This window comes from Anabrus simplex, chromosome 3 (assembly GCF_040414725.1).
Source record: "Anabrus simplex isolate iqAnaSimp1 chromosome 3, ASM4041472v1, whole genome shotgun sequence".
NCBI lineage: Eukaryota > Metazoa > Arthropoda > Insecta > Orthoptera > Tettigoniidae > Anabrus > Anabrus simplex.
The window spans coordinates 518,215,382-518,233,171 of NC_090267.1; positions in this window are offsets into that span (position 1 = coordinate 518,215,382).

Genomic DNA, 17,790 nt, shown 5'->3' on the forward strand with positions numbered 1-17,790 from the left:
CGCTTTCGATTCGAGCTGCAGGGCTGAGGTACGCCACTGCTCGACACGTGGCCACCTGCTGCTATCTCCAGTGCCAGCTGGCGGACTCGTGTATAAGGCTTTTGGTCAATACGCTTTCGTTTTCGGGAAGATTGAGGTCAAATGTCAGGACGCAAGATCTGCTTCGCACCACGTGGAGAGTTTTAACAGTCAACCAGAGCGGTGGCTAAATGGTTAGCGTGCTGGCTTTTGGTTCAAGGGGTTCCGCATACGATTCCCAGCGAGGTCGAGGATTTTAACATTAATTGGTTGTATCCACTGGCTCGCGGACTGTGTGTGTCGTCCTTCAATAGAAAATAAAAAGGAAAAAAGAAACCAAATGAGAGAAATAAGAAAACATTAGAAAAAATGAAATATACTTGTCTGCAAACTTCCACGACGCGGGTTCGAATCTGGTCGCAGCTATATTTTTTGTATACCATATATATATATATATTTCCTGGAGGCCCGGGTTCGATTCCCGGCTCTGCCACGAAATTTCAAAAGTGGTACGAGAGCTGGAACGGGGTCCACTCAGCCATTGAGTCCGAGGGAAAACCAACGCTGGAGGGCCAACAGATTAAGAATATAACTATTTACAAATTGTTTGACACATACGCCTTATTGCGCTCACCTTTAGGCCTATATTGATTTCAGACAGAAAATAAAGCGTATTGCAATTTGCGTAATATTTTTGTTCGATTTTTATCTTCATGTTCCCTCAAATAATAATTTATTCTGTACAATCTGTTAATTTCTGATTACCACCAGCCATAAGACATGTGATTCCAAAAGCGGTCGTACATTTGAACATGGGCAGCAACGTTTGCATGACGCTGCTGACCTACCGGTGGTCGAACACTGGTTATCACGGTTGCAGTGGTGACTAACCATCAGTACCGTGCAGAGAAACGTTGGTCTATAACAACATAAATAAAAAAGTACCTTGTGTCACTGCATGAACCGTGTTTAGGTCACGACTTAGTTCTTGAAAGTAACGATTTTCTGTCTGCTGAGTATTTGGTCAAGTCCTTGTGTACAGCGAACGTCACTGAGTTTTATCTTATCATACTTATTTTTTTAGAGTAGGCCACTGTGTAAAAACATATCCATTTTTCATTTCATTGTTGTGTTTGGTGCACCTCATGGGCATTTTCGCATCAGAATGTTGGCTGGCACGGTAGGAGAGGCGCTAACCACTAGATTGTGTGACAAAAGCATTTATATTAAATTCCAAACTTCTCTGCAGTGCTCAAGCGGAGTGAGGGCATATGACGCTGTTGATAGTGATTCGTCCGTCGGATGGAGACATTAAGCCTTGAGCAGACCCCTTGGTGCTATTGGACGGAAGCAGGCTTTGTGCCTGCCATGTTTCACCCTCTACCTTCCTACAATCACATATCACATCATTCATTTCATGTCATTAACTCCTCTGATGAGGTTGAATGTAGAGTGGGTCTCGGCCCACAAGTGGCCTCGTCTCTGCACTCCGACCGACCAACCCAGCAGAGCAGGGGCGGCCACGGCTCTACGCCTCTGTATTCCGGAGACCGAGATGGGCCTGCCCCACCGTCGGCTGTCCTGAGAATGTGTTTCCGTGGTTTTCCATTCTCCTGCACGAAGGCGAATGCCGGGACAGTTTCTAGTATAGGCCACGGCCGCCAACCCTTCATCTCCTTCTCCGATACAAATATCCTGGCCTGACAGACGCCGTTACCGTGTAGGGAGGCCCGCCTCCCCCTTCAGGGGAGTACTAGTGATGAGGTTGACGTCACGAAGGGCATCCGTTCGTAAAAACTCGCTACGAAGATTCATCTCACTTCACACCCGAACCCGCATTTGGTATATTCAGGCCACAAAGTAGAAAGGTAGACGTGTTTTGCAATGTCATAGTATAGTTACTTTTCCTAATGAAATTATTTTCGATCAAAGACGATCATTCTGCTGAACGAATACAAAAAAATGGTTTCTTTCAACACCCTGCGCGACTGCTAATGTTGCGAAAATAGCCAGAACTTCTACATGCTTACTTCAGTCAGTCACTACTGATCTGTATTTAGGGCAGTCACCCAGGTGGCAGATTCCCTAGCCTTCTCTTAAATGATTGCTGGTGTTTTTACACGAGCACTTTTCATACTCTAAAGATGGGGATACGAGCAATCACATTTTCTTCAATCACGCAAACTGAGTCTGACTGAAGCAAAAGAAACATTTAACAGCTGTTTTATGGCGGCTGCTAGGAGCGGAGTCCGTCACGCGGGGAACAGGAAGAGTGCAGGCGTAAAAATAAACTGAACACTTTGACGATAACCTTTGCAGTAGGACGCTAGCGGCAGTGTCGCCAACTTTCCACCTCATACTGTCCTACATGAACGTACTTGACTTCGAGACACATCGATCGGATTTTCATGCGGTTTTCTCCATTGTATAGAGCATTTAGCCAAGAAGGTGTGAAAGAGATTACATTTAGCGCACGTAAAATAAACCTCTGTGGAACACCTCCTTAAGACAGAGACGTGTATTTAAAAACATCGGTAAATTAAAAAAAAAATCTTTAAAACGGTTTCACGGGTGCAAAAAGTTGAGAAACCCTGTATTAAGTGTTGTGTGCCTTAAAAGTGGGATTATTAAACGTTCGAACATAGATTCAGAACATGAGTGCAATACTTCCGTATGGTGACAAGCTAAAGTTATTTCGTTTGTTTGTCCCTGTTAATTTCGCATGCAGGTCGTTTCCTACTTTGTCGAATTTCAAAACACGTTGACGTTCTTCAAAATAAAGTGAAACTTCACGATAGTGTACTTGGAGAACTGTTACTGACATGAAATATTTATCAGTGTATGTTAAAAGTCACCATCATCTTCGTTATGTTTTCCAAGAACTAAATTGTTTACATTCCCTTTGTACATTAGTTCTCGTTTAGTCGAGATCAGTTTTCCGATTCCTTCTTTCGATTTCTTTAGGATCATTTGTTGAACAGCTCGATAGCAGCGTTACGAAAATGTTGCGAAATGAGGGTTGGGAAGACTTGCGAGCTGCTCGACTATGCGGTATGTTCCGAGCTGTCAGTAGAGAAATGGCGTGGAATGACATTAGTAGACGAATAACTTTGAGTGGTGTTTTTAAAAGTACGAAAGATCAAAACATGAAGATAAAGTTGGAATTGAAGAGGAAATATTGGGGGAAGTATTCCTTTATAGGAAGAGGAGTTAGGAATTGGAATAATTTACCAACGGAGATGTTCATTATTTTTTTATTTCTTTGCAATTATTTAAGAAAAGCCTAGGTTAGCAACAGATAGGGAATCTGCCACCTGAGTGACTGTCCTAAATGCAAATCACTTGATCAGTTTCTAGAACTGAAACTCCCTCCCTGACTGTTTGAATGGTGGACCCTCAACTGAGCATACGGTGGCGGCCCTGAACAGAGCATAATGTAGTCATCTTAATATTATTTAAATAACATAACGACATTAAATAAAATATTGTATATACGTTACTCGGGCGAAGTGTTTCACATTTCGAGTCACTTCAGTTACTATTAAATATGAAGATGCCATTAATCTTTTGATTACAACGAAATTCGCAACATATGCACCGTTAGGTTGGCAGCTGCAGTTCGCTGTGATAATTAGAAATCGCGCGGGATCTGAATGGCCGTGCGTCACATGGCTGTGTCACGTCATAAAGATAGTGTATTCTCGCGCTGCCCGCATGAGGAAACTTCCGACCTCTTCATGCCAGGCGCGCGTGCTTTCCGCTTTCTCTTCCACAGAAAACGAGCGTAATAATAACATTCGTGGTAAGCCTAGTTCACATTAGCACAGCACGCAGTGAAATCTTGAGTTTGATTCCCGACCAGGGCGGGGAGTTTAATTCCTTTAGCTCGGGCACCGGAGTCTTAATAGACATCTACAGCAACATAACAGAAACACGCAGTCGTAAATACACCTGTGCATACTCAGTTGGCATGAGGAAGGGCATCCGGTCATAAAAATGGGCCAAATCCACACGAAGTGCCAACTCCAAGAATTTGGGTTCTCATAGCCACTGCTAACACTTGTTTTTTGGCGATTGTAAACTTCTCCACTCACGAACACTATAGTTTACAATATCCATATATACCAGGTGTATGCGTAAGTTTTTATGGTAAAGAAAACACGTCATTTTCAAGGGAAATTCATTTTTTGTTTATTCTTTCAGGTAAGTTATGAATACCACGCCAGAAAAACGGCTTGTCTTTTGCGACAAACCGTTCGTCCAGCCATTTTCCAACTTCTTCGAAATTGCTGAAGTGCTGGTCTGAGAGCGAAGAGATGATAGTCAGATGGCGCGAGGTCGGGAGAGTACGGCGGGTGCGGAAGGATGTCCCATCCAGGCGATTTCAAGGTGTCTTTTACTGTTTTTGCTGTGTGAGACGGTGCATTGTGTGTAACAAAATCACTGGTCCATTCAATACGTGACTTACGTGTTGGCGATAGCGTTGTGCATACCGCTCTGCCCCCACCAGACACAAAGCACTGTCTTTCACATTCAAATAACCACGTTTAAATTGTCGAAACCATGTCTCACATGTTATAATCGATGGGGCGTGTTCATCACAGGCTTTCTGATTAAATAAGAAAAGCAATGCGTGCCGCAAATGTTCTTTTTCAGGCACAAACGTCATGATCACTGAACACAGACGCTGGTGTGTTGGTAGGTTAATGTCAGACGAACAAAGTGGCGTATGTGTCAAATTCATACGCTGTGTACTATTCGCTGGCGCCATCTCTTAGTGAAACCGGAAAAGACGTATACATACACCTGGTGTATATAATCTATCTAAATCTATCTAAATAAAGTTGTGGGGGGGGGGGGGGGTGTCCGCTGTCTGTAATTTCGTTTATTTTGGCAATTTTTCAGATATTTAACAGTTTTAGGTCAACTCAAAACTGTATTAGTGGTTTTTATTTTTCTTGTCTCTTTGTCTGTTTGTTCCACCAGCACGGCGAAACGTTTAACAGATCTCGACCAAGCTTCATATTTGGAGTATACTCATCCCGCGGAAGGTTTTTGATATACATCATCATCATCATCTGTTCACCCTCCAGGTTCGGCTTTTCCCTCGGACACAGCGAGGGATCCCACCTCTACCGCCTCAAGGGCAGTGTCCTGGAGCTTCAGACTCTTGGTCGGGGGATACAACTGGGGAGAATGACCAGTACCTCGCCCAAGTGGCCTCACCTGCTATGCTGAACAGGGGCCTTGTGGAGGGATGGGAAGATTGGAAAGGATAGACATGGAAGATGGAAGGAAGCGGCCGTGGCCTTAAGTTAGGTACCATCCCGGCATTCGCCTGGAGGAGAAGTGGGAAACCACGGAAAACCACTTCGAGGATGGCTGAGGTGGGAATCGAACCCACCTCTACTCAGTTGACCTCCCGAGGCTGAGTGGACCCCGTTCCAGCCCTCGTACCACTTTTCAAATTTTCGTGGCAGAGCCGGGAATCGAACCCGGACCTCCGGGGGTGGCAGCTAATCACGCTAACCACTACACCACAGAGGTGGACTTTTGATATACATATGATTTAAAAATCTCTGAATAGAATGGGGGTATATAGGGAGACCAGAACAATTTTCTATTTTCTCTTATACTATTGATTTTCTATAAAATCCATAGACAGTATGTGAAATTAGTGGTGGGCATAACTCTCGTTTGAGATACTCAAGCCTGGCGTCAATATCTCGATGCATCTCGAGGCACGCTCCAATTGGACCTCAGCCAGGACGAATATGGTAGAAACAGAAATGATTAGCAAACATTGAACTCGAGCTGTTAGTATGGCTCAGTTGGCTAAATAGCACCCTTCGGTGTTATCCTCCGTTACGTTTTGTGGTGGTTCGAATCTTCTCTTCAAATAATTTTGTTTGTTTTTGTTTTGCAATCGGAGTTTTTTGGCTACCAAACACACGCCTGTTCTTGCAGAAACAACCAAATCGCTAATAGAAGTAATTGTAACGTTACTGAACATACAAAATAACCAATATATAATAAAATCTCTTCCATATGAACACATGCATTATACACCAATCATAATGTAAACAAACCTGATTACCTCGTGGCCATGTCATCATCAGTTAGCTATTGCACTGAAAATAGTACTCATAATACGGTTATTTGTTTTACGTCCGTCCTAAATGCTAGTTCTTGACAGACGCCGGGGTGTGGGAATTATGTCTCGCAGGAGTTCTTTAGTCCGCCTCTGTGGTGTAGTGGTTAGCGTGATTAGCTGCCACCCCCGGAGGCCCGGGTTCGATTCCCGGCTCTGCCACGAAATTTGAAAAGTGGTACGAGGGCTGGAACGGGGTCCACTCAGCCTCGGGAGGTCAACTGAGTAGAGGTGGGTTCGATTCCCACCTCAGCCATCCTGGAAGTGGTTTTCCGTGGTTTCCCACTTCTCCTCCAGGCGAATGCCGGGATGGTACCTACCTTAAGGCCACGGCCGTTTCCTTCCCTCTTCCTTGCCCATCCCTTCCAATCTTCCCATCCCTCCACAAGGCCCCTGTTCAGCATAGCAGGTGAGGCCGCCTGGGCGAGGTACTGGTCATTCTCCCCAGTTGTATCCCCCGACCAAGAGTCTGAAGCTCCGGGACACTGCCCTTGAGGCGGTAGAGGTTGTATCCCTCGCTGAGTCCGAGGGAAAAGCCGAACCTGGAGGGTAAACAGATGATGATGATGATGATGATGAGTTCTTTAACGTGCTGGAAGCCAACGACCTTTAAAACAGTACACTGACAGAAAATATTGAACACACTGTGATAAAAGTGTGTGTTTTGTGTTGTACGTTTTGGTTGTTGTATATTACAGGCTTTGCTACTCTGGGTTTTGTGTTGTACGTTTTGGTTATTGAATATTGCACGCTTTTTCTCTGTTGTGAAGATATTTCCACAGAAATAAGGTTGTTTGCGGTAATAAAACCGAATAAATCATAATTTGTCCGCCTCTGTGGTGTAGTGGTTAGTGTGATTAGCTGCCACCCCCGGAGGCCCGGGTTCGATTCCCGGCTCTGCCACGAAATTTGAAAAGTGGTATGAGGGCTGGAACGGGGTCCACTCAGCCTCGGGAGGTCAACTGAGTAGAGGTGGGTTCGATTCCCACCTCAGCCATCCTGGAAGTGGTTTTCCGTGGTTTCCCACTTCTCCTCCAGGCGAATGCCGGGATGGTACCTAACTTAAGGCCACGGCCGCTTCCTTCCCTCTTCCTTGCCTATCCCTTCCAGTCATCCCATCCCTCCACAAGGCCCCTGTTCAGCATAGCAGGTGAGGCCGCCTGGGCGAGGTACTGGTCATTCTCCCCAGTTGTATCCCCGACCAAGTGTCTGAAACTCCAGGACACTGCCCTTGAGGCGGTAGAGGTGGGATCCCTCGCTGAGTCCGAGGGAGAAGCCGAACCTGGAGGGTAAACAGATGATGATGATGATGATGATGATGAAATCATAATTTAATTACCGGTTCTACTCTATAACGAGCCACCGGAGACCATGGGTACCTTCTACCAATATACACAGAGGGTTTCCGTCAACAACTTCCGAAAGTTTGTCGACGGAGTTCGGCTGCTGATAATATTGTTGCTGGTCTTGAATGATCCTTTTCATGGAAACGATCAATCGGTTACCATATTTATATAAAAGTATCGATAGTCCAGAAGGAGACTTAAGCCGAGAACGAGTCCCTTTTCAGATACATGCACACATACACCAGTATCTTTATGCCATTACCGGTATATTTTCCTTTCTGTTGAAATTATTACACAACTCGATGCGTCGTAAAAGAAATGGTTTCAATAAAATGTTAAAAATATGACACACTCTTCATTACTATTTATTTCACATACCTAGTCCCTGAACCATAGGAACTAATCAATGAAGAATAAAACGTCTTACCTAGCCGAGAATTGAACCCGGAAGCCCACGGACCAAACGCCAGCACGCTAACCATTTCGTCGTGGAAGCGGACTGTACGTAAAATGCAGGAAGTATAGATAGGTAAGTTGACTACCAGTAGATTAAAGTGGGCGTATCGTCGTTAGTTGTTATAATGATGTTATTTGCTTTACGTATTAATATTTTCGGAGACGTCATCAGCAGGCGTAGAATAGTTGAGGGATAACATACCGCATGCGCATGATGTCCCAATTCAAACTTCGAGATAGGATTACCGGTAAGACTCATGGACTGCATCACTTGCTCGAAATGCATCGAGAGCTCTCGATACGTTTCCCAGCACTGCCTCGAGACAAAGGGCTCATGCGTCTGACGTCACTATACGACATCGAGATAGCATCATGAGGCACGTACTGCATCGCTTGCTCAGAATGCATCACGCGACCCATCTTATGTGAAACCTACCTTCATTATAAACGACTTTTGTTATGTACATAATTTCGCTTTCTCTTCACATGACGGAGAAAATTACTATTTTCTGCGGGTCATTGAGTGACCGACAGACAGGTTACGATGGCAGCGCCTTTGACTGCTTGGTTACGTGCCAGATGCGACCGTACGGATCCGACCAGGCCATTATCGTGCCAATAGCGACCGAGAGGATAAGCATTGTGCCGCATGCGACCCATCAATCTCTTACATTTGATCTGCATTAAGAGCTGTCACCAAGTGGCAGATTGCTTATAAGTAGCTAACTTGGTCTTTTCTAAAATAAAGGTCTGACACCGTGGTTAGCAGGTTCGAGTGCCATTGGTCGAAAGAAAAATATAATAATGTTGCTGGCTTTACGTCCTAGTAACTACTTTTATGGTTTAAGGAGACACAGAGGTGCCGGAATGTAGTCCCGCAGGACTTATTTTACGTGCCAGTAAAACCACCGACACAAAGCTGACGTATTTAAGCACGTTCAAATACCACCGGACTGAGCCAGGATCGGACCTGCCAAGTTGGAGTCGGAAGACCAGCATCTCAACCGTCTGAGCCACTTAGCCTGGATGAAAAGAAAATTCACCATCAGAATGTTGGCCGGCTGGGTAGGAAAGTTGGTGGTAGACAGTTTCTAATCACTAGATTGCATGCCAAAAGTCTGGATTCAAATCCAAAAACCTTTTCGCAGTGTTCAAATGGAGTGAGGGGACATGATGCTGTTGATGGTGATTCGGCCGTCGCATGGCGACGTAAAGCATTGAGCAGAGCCCTTGATATTATTCGAGAGGAGAAGGCTACGTGCCGAAACCGGGTTTCATATCTCCCTACTGCACCCGCCCCCCTCCCTAAAAGGCACCGGCATGGAATCTACAGGGTCGCACATGGGTCAAGAAAAATTAAAATAAATAGGCGCTGAACTAAAGTAATCTTAAATGCGTACAGGGGAGGAGAAGCGGGGCATACTTAACTAAAATGAGAACACATTCGAATTTAAAATTTAACTCACAAACCGGTTTATTCAACCTTAATGATGATGGGAAATGGCGCATTAAAATACACTAATGAACGAGTAATATACATAAATGTTGTGAATTATTATGTGGACATCTGTCCATTATGCTTGATAGAAATGAGTACGTTTATCGAGAAGCGATGTATCGTGACATGAAGCGAATGGAAAATCTTACCATAACACTGAGGCTATATTATCACTAACACCTAAAACTAACATGCACCGACAACGTGTCTGAGCAATCTCTACTCTAATGTAAACCTAGATTTCCCAATGAAATGACGTAAAAGAAAAATGCACTCATATGAAACAACACCTGGGTTCGAACCGACCCTCGCTATTATAGACATCGCCAGGCTGATGGACAGAACCACCACTGACCTTATTTACAACCACACATGACATAAATAACACATAAATCATACATGATATGCAACAAAATACGTAAGGCACTTTGATCTTCCTTCAGACGCCGTAAACCTCCAATGTCTACGTTGAGCATCGAACTGACAACCTCTTGCGATGAAGACGGGGTCCTGTAATCCCTATCTATATTATACTCGAACAATTAACAATTATTCACTAGCAAACATTAGCATTATCGGCCGGGCCACTTGTTAATAAATACACTACTCTGGCGTGTTGATTGAATCACATATTTAGCCGTCAAACAGGCTTCCTTCTCTTTACTTTAAAAGCCCTTCCTTTTCACTGGGACACACAAAAAAAACACGACCGGTGGCAGGGGCAGACGAAATGCTCCCTTCTCCACATGCGGTCAACAGCCCCGCCATTAACAGGCGTAACATTCCCTTTCATAAGGACACAAGACCACTCCACTCGGAAGTACGTCTACAATAAACTGAGGTCTCAAACACTCGCGCAAATCACCTCGAATTCAACACATATTTTCCCAACAGTATCACATCACTTTCACAACGCGACTCCGGTATTACAATGCTAATATTTGCCCGATCATTATTATTATTATTATTATTATTATTATTATTATTATTATTATTATTATTATTATTATTATTATTATTATTATTATTATTATTATTCCTGCCGTTCTACATGATTTACCCGCTACATTAATCATACATGGTCATCGTGCGGAATCTATTCAGCGATTACAACACAATTACGTGCTCGCACGGCAATTAACATCTGATTACTGACTGATAATTAATCGATGATCAGCACTTGGTTACTCTACCGTCACACAGCAATACCTTAGTTAATTAATTAATATTCACACGGATTGATATTTGACACTCGCACTATGATCACATCCTGGTAAGCTTAATCACATAATCAATTTAAATCATAATGCTCCCTATCCAAGTATTTCAAAGGGGGGGTTGGTTGTCAGTTCGGCCGCTGAGCCTCGTAGTTACGTGCCTTACACACTATAGTACTTACCGTTTTTACTTTCCATGCACTTATCAAAATAATAATTACTCTAATTAATAACTACTCTCACTGCACACCCCTAAACTCATTACTCCCGGTCTTCTGACGCAAATAATCAAATAAAATTTCCCAAGAAAGAAATACAGTTGAACCTATTTTATACGTAACTCTGTTCTGCGTAATTCGTATTTGTACGTAATTTCCTTTAGGTCCCGGCAAAATGTAATTTAAAAGCGTGTTAATTAAACCTTATTTATGCGTAATCCGTTTAGACGTAATTCGCTGTTATACGTATTAATTGTCAGTGAAATATGACTGAGTTTTGCGTAAATGCAATGAGCACGTGCTTTTCGTAAAAGAAACTACTGTATTTACGAAGTTTCCCCTTTGTCGGCGAAGGCGTAAGTAGTGCGGTCGGGTTACGGTGCTGAAACAGAAGACAGAGAGTTTCGCCGAGTGACATTGTTGACCCTTACTGGCGGCTGAACAAAGGCCAACGGAGCGAGTTCCCTTCACTCTCTATCTCGCTCCTCTTGTACCTTCGTCGTTTTTGACCTTCACAATGCCGCCTAAGATACATTACAAGCAAAGTGAACGGTTTCGGTGCGGAAACAACAGAAAATACAGTAAATTTGTTTGAATATGAGAATTTCTTTTGTGGGAACAACGGAGAAGTAAAATGTCCACGGCACCGGTATCTGGTGTTTACTGTTGAACAGTAGTTTTGTCATTCAGTTGCTTTTGATTAGCCATGGAGAACAGAAAAAGGAAAAGTTATACCCTAGATGAAAAAGTAAAATTTATACGAGAAGTGGACACTAATCCACACAAAACAAAAACTGAAATTTCTTTAGATTTAGAGATTGCTTATACCACGCTATGTACAGTCATCAGCAAAAGAAACGCTATTTTGGATGAGTTCTTAAAACTGGCTTAAAAATCAGCAAATCGCAGCCGTCAGCAAGAAGGAAGGTATGTAGATTTGGAGAAAGCACTTTTCAAATGGTTCCAGCAAAAGCGGGCTGCAGCTCTACCAATTAGTGGCAACATGCTGAAGGCAAAGGCGATAGATTTAGCTAAAATGATAAGTACCACTGCTGATTTCAAGGTTTCATAAGGATGGTTGCAAGGATTTCGTCATGAAATCACAGGGAGAACAATTTGCGGTGACTCAAAAGCTGTGGACGACGTCACAGTGCAACACTGGAAGGAAGAGGTTCTGTCGGGTATCGTAAGTGTTGAGACCGGCCTATTCTACAATCTCCTTCCTAATAAGACATTAGCTGAAAAAGGTGACTCATGCCATCGAGGGAATAAAAGTAAAATTCGTGTAAGAGTACTTCTCGCCACCAATGCAGATGGATCTGACAAACTTCCTCCACTTGTGATAGGAAAATCGAAGAATCCGAGGTGTTTTAAGGGCGCGAAAACAAAACCTATGGAATATGAATCTAACAGAAATAGCTATGCTTCTATTGGAACAGTAGTTGAAAAAATGGACATCAAAATGAAAAAAGAAACAGAAGAATGTCCTTCTTCTTATGGATCGATGTGCATCTCAAAGCGTTCTGGAGAATGTCCGAGTGGAATTTTTCCCTCCTAACTGTACCAGTGTTCTACAACCGCTTGATTTGTGCATCATTGCAAATTTCAAAGTGCATTATAGAAAAATGCTTTTTCAACATTTTATAACACTGAGTGATGTAGGAAATGAACCTCCCTCCATTAATTTGCTACAAGCCATGGACTTTATTTCGGCTCCCTAGAAGCAGGTCTCATTCTCCACAATCAGCAACTGTTTCCGCAAAGCTGGTGGCTTACTAGAAGAGGCTGTCTCTAATGATGATCATGGGGACGAAGTTTTGTCTGGCAATGAGCTAACGCTACCGGAGGGTGTAGAATTCTATACTTTTGTGCATTTCTATGATAATCGGGCTGTATGTGGAGAACTACCAGATGAATAGATTATTGCTAATATATGCCAACAACGCGGTTGTGATGGACCAGCTACAAGCGATAGTGACAGTGATGGAGATAACGACTTGAATCTTGAAACACTTGAACTGAGTGAGGTGTTAAATGCAATTGATGGGTGTAGGCGTTACATCAGTGTGAAAAGTTATAGTGAAAATGCTTTGAATTCATTACTAAGTTTGCAAAAGTAGGTTTATACTCTTAATGCAAGCAAAGTGAAACAAGCCAACCTATCTGATTTCTCTAAGGCTGGACCAAGTTCAAAAAATTATATTCTGTCTTAGTGTGTTTATTATTTGCAAGGATTAACACATGTAGGTCTATTCCATTGGTTTTTCAGTAAATATGTGATTATTGTGTAAGTCTGATTTCTAAGTAATTCTGAGTTACAAGTAGTTTTTTTCCCTTCCCCTTGATATAAGTATAAGTCAGGTTCAACTGTAATTGAATAAATCTCTACCACATGCAAAACTAAAGTATTATATTCCCTAAATTATTTACAATCAATTACTCAGACCTGTCGTCGGTTTCCTAAACTAAGAATTAACAACTACGCGCCCATTTCGGCGCTCTATTTTAACTGGACTACATCTTTAATCTTTTATAGCGTCAGCTTACGATAAACATTTCCCATCCCCTCTAGGCATGCTAGATATTAAAAATTAGTACTCATCTCTATCACATGATGACACCTTCGTCAGCTCAGGAGGTCCATCCTGGGCTTACTCCTGGTCCATGGGCACCGCGGTGATTACTTGCATTTCCATACCACCTTGAAGTTGAGGGTCCATGGTTCGATGCTGGTGGAGCCGCTGGCAGTTAATCCTGTACACACACAACGTCACTGTTTAATTCCACACTCCGGTTAACAGCGTTCAATTGGAACGCCCGGTCACGATCTCGGATACGACTACGTAGTCCGCGGTTCAGTACCGAATCCCGTCTATCTCTCAGCCACTATTCAGTTTGCTGCTACGTAAGATTATTATGCTATAGTAATGATAATAATATTACTTTACACATCACGGTTTTATAAAAAGTTAACACTGATGTCACGGAGACCAGAACTATACATTATTTATGCGAATTTCATTATTTCACTTGAAATGGGAGTTAACTTCACTTGAACAAAGAACTAACGAGGGTTTAACCAAGCATAGCTTCGCCGTCGATGTGCCGCGAGTCCCGAGTGACGCTCGTCCCTTACTGCAGTGGTTTTTACAAGGGAGCGATACCCCTTCCACTAATTTGCGTATTGCCTATTCACGGCATACTCGAGGTGTAATAGTACGGCTAATCGGTGACCAATATTTAGTTGATGCGATTGAGACATAACCACTCAATTATCCTTCGGGGGATCTCCTTCAATTAATTAAAATCTGTCCAGCTTCCCCTACCACGCGGGGTGAAGTCCCTCCGTCGAGGACGTGTCATGAGAATAAACAGATGGCCCAGTACTTTTCCACACGGAAACAACACAGTATTCTTTCTTCTTCTGAATGTTATACAAAAGGACATTAGACACTCTAAATAAATGTCCCAGTGACATTTATCCCTTTTAAATCGGGAGACGACTCCATAATTCGAGTTTCATTAATTTTCTAGATCGTAGATAATTAAGTTGGCTAGTCCGGATCCAAGATGGCTCCTATATTTCGTTTCGAAAAAGTTGGTTTCCCCTCATTCTCTGAGTCTTGAGGAGGGATGTCTTCTCTCGAGTGATGTCACGGGGAATCCCCATTCATAACCCCTCCCGGGTATAGATGAGCTTGCGTTCCGCTGTGGGCCCCCGCTGCACAAAGGATAATATGGCGCAAACAAAGAAATCTCGTAAACTAACTTTCAAAGACTCAATTTATCTATCTTAATGGTATGAATATTAATTAGTTTCGGTATTGCCTGTATTAATGTTATGAATATTAATCAATTTCAGCATTGTTTTCCTCAAATAGCATTGCGTGCGTAATTACGAAGATCAATATCAACCAAAGGTCCTTGGATCATGCCCCTATCGGGTTCACTACTTCATTATCTTAATCCCACATCCATACTCGCAGACCGCCCACGGACGTCAGGTAGAAAGACCTGCAGCAGGCAAGCCGAACACGTCCTCGGACACTCCTGGTATTAATAGGACACGATAACTAAATAGGCCTAAGTCGTAAATAATTTCAGAGAATTAGGATCTTTTTCTTTTTGCTAGTGGCATTACGTCGCACCGACACAGACATGTCTTAAGGCGACGATGGGATAGGAAAGGGCTAGGAATGGGAAGGAAGCGGTCCTGGTCTTAATTAAAGTACAGCCCCAGCATTTGCCGGGTGTGAAAATGGGAAATCACGGAAAAACATCTTCGGGGATTCGAACCCACTATCTCCCGGGTGCAAGCTCAGGGGGCGGGCTTCTAACCGCATGGCCAACTCGCCCGGTGGGAAAAGACGTAAACGCATCACCATGTTTCGTGTTCTAAAGTGAGTTTCCCCCAGAAGTGTTATGTAAAGTAGGGGCAGTAGCTGCTTATAGGACTTATTGAAATGGCATTGCACTTCGTTTAGCTTACCTTATCTTGGGTGATGACACAACTTATCAAATGACAATTTGCTTGTCAACGCCGGTCGCATCCGGCACGGTTACAGATTATGCGGCCGCTAGTGGCACGGGTCGCATGCGGCACGGTCGCATCTGGCACGCCACCGACTGCTTGCCAGCAGGGAAGTAACGTATTGCCTTTTTCGCCATCATTCCTGTAAACTCATGGTTGTTCTTCGGGTAGGAAGCAAGAGAGACGTCAATCGGCCATTCTGCGGGATATTGGCGGATTACCGTTGAAGATTACAATCGTCCTCGAATAACACTAAGGGGCGTGGTTAATATTGTAACAGAACCGCGGAGTGTAGCCCACCGTAAGGTGTTTTCTGGCATTTGCTATAATTTTTACTCTAATTTGTATTTTACTTCTGTTTTCCGCTTTAATTTCATGCCTCTACCTTGCCTCTTTAGGCTTAAGTAATAACACCATAAGTCATTTTCTTATATGTTTACCTAAGAATCCCTGCGCCTAAATTTCTCCTCTGTTACCGCCTTCTTATATCTGTAATTCATACCATCACGTTTTCCATTTTTTTTAGTGGCTTGACGTCGCAACGATACAGACAGGTCTTTCTGCGACGATGGGATAGGAAAGGGCTAGTAGTGGGAAGGAGGCGGCCGTGGCCTTAATTAAGGTACACTTGATGCCGAAGTGGGAAATCACAGCAAGTCATCCTCAGGGCTGCCGACACTGGGGCTCGAATTCACTATCATCCGAATGAAAATTCTCAACTACCTGACCCAAATAGCAAAGAAGAATCTGAATTGAAATAACTTAAATAAAAGTAATCATAAAAACAATCATATGTCAACAAAGTGTCGATATTAAGCTGTTACTTCAAACCCGAAGTGTTCTACTGAAAATAAGTTTAAATAAACATGTAACTTAATAACATAACAACAACTTGCCTTTAAGAAAGATTTGACACTCAGAGACACAGAAAGATGCATGTTAGGAGAATGAACAAAATGTTCCCGATAAAGAGATGGGACGATGAATTCTAGCCCTACATTCTTACACATTTTCTTCCAACGTCCCTCACTTCAGCCTTAAGAAGCGATCTCTCACAGTGTGAAAAAGTTTTTTGGACCACTGAAACACACCGCGCTCGAACTGTAACTTTACTGTTATTAATAATAAAATAATCATAAATAAAATTACTCAAAATAATTTAAATAAATTAAATAAAAATAATTAATCGAAATAATATGGGCGCCAGAGTTCACCAGAACGGATCCTTCGAATTTTATTAGAGCATGATAATAATTATTTTTCTCCCAGGGCGTGTACATAAAATCTGCGTACTGATACATCTGCTACGCGCCTTACCTAACCTTCTGAAAATGACTAAGTAGGTAGGAACTGCACCTACTCCACTGATTCTAAAATAACTAACTATATTCTCAATAAAATCCGTGCATGAGCACCTCATCAACACATCAAAATATACATATAATATACACACAAAATATTACTGAAAGACTCCGTATTTACAACAGCAGCAATGAAAACGAAGACGAGGACTAAGCCACCATTTGAACAGTACCCTTCACTGTATCAACACGACTTGTAGATTCTCATAGTTGGCACTTATTATATCACACAGATACTGTACCTCATAATACTGTGTTCACTGACTAACACTTGTTTTATAGATCTATTTACCGAGCTCGATAGCTGCAGTCGCTTAAGTGCGGCCAGTATCCAGTAATCGGGAGATAGTGGGTTCGAGCCCCACTGTCGGCAGCCCTGAAGATGGTTTTCCGTGGTTTCCCATTTTCACACCAGGCAAATGCCGGGGCTGTACCTTACTTAAGGCCACGGCCGCTTCCATCCACTTCCTAGGACTTTCCTATCCCATCGTCGCCATAAGACATATCTGTGTCGGTGCGACGTAAAGCAAGTAGCAAAAAAAAAAATCTATTTATTTGAGCAATACACGCTTGTTGTCGTTTCTGAACAAAAGTTATGGAAAGTCTGAGATAGCTTTCACCAACATACAATACCAGGCCGCCACAAGTGATACCAAATCCAGTGCCTAAGCACTCCACAGTTTGTAGGTCAGCCACGTTCCACAAACATAAAAATACTATGTTCCACAAACGTTTGAAGTTCAGTCCAGTATAGTGCAGCAGTGTCACTCCAGTACTGTATCAGAAGTTGTAAGTGTACCAGTGTGCTCCTTGCCGTATCATCACATGCATAAATAGATATCAGCTTTCCCGTTCCTCTTATATGATTCATTCTGGACAGCCAATCATGAGTAGATCCTCTAGTCAATACCACGCTCCGAATCTGTCCCTGGCCCCAAGACAATAACACCATCAACGGACACTGGGGTGTTTTAACTGAGCCATCGGAACTTTT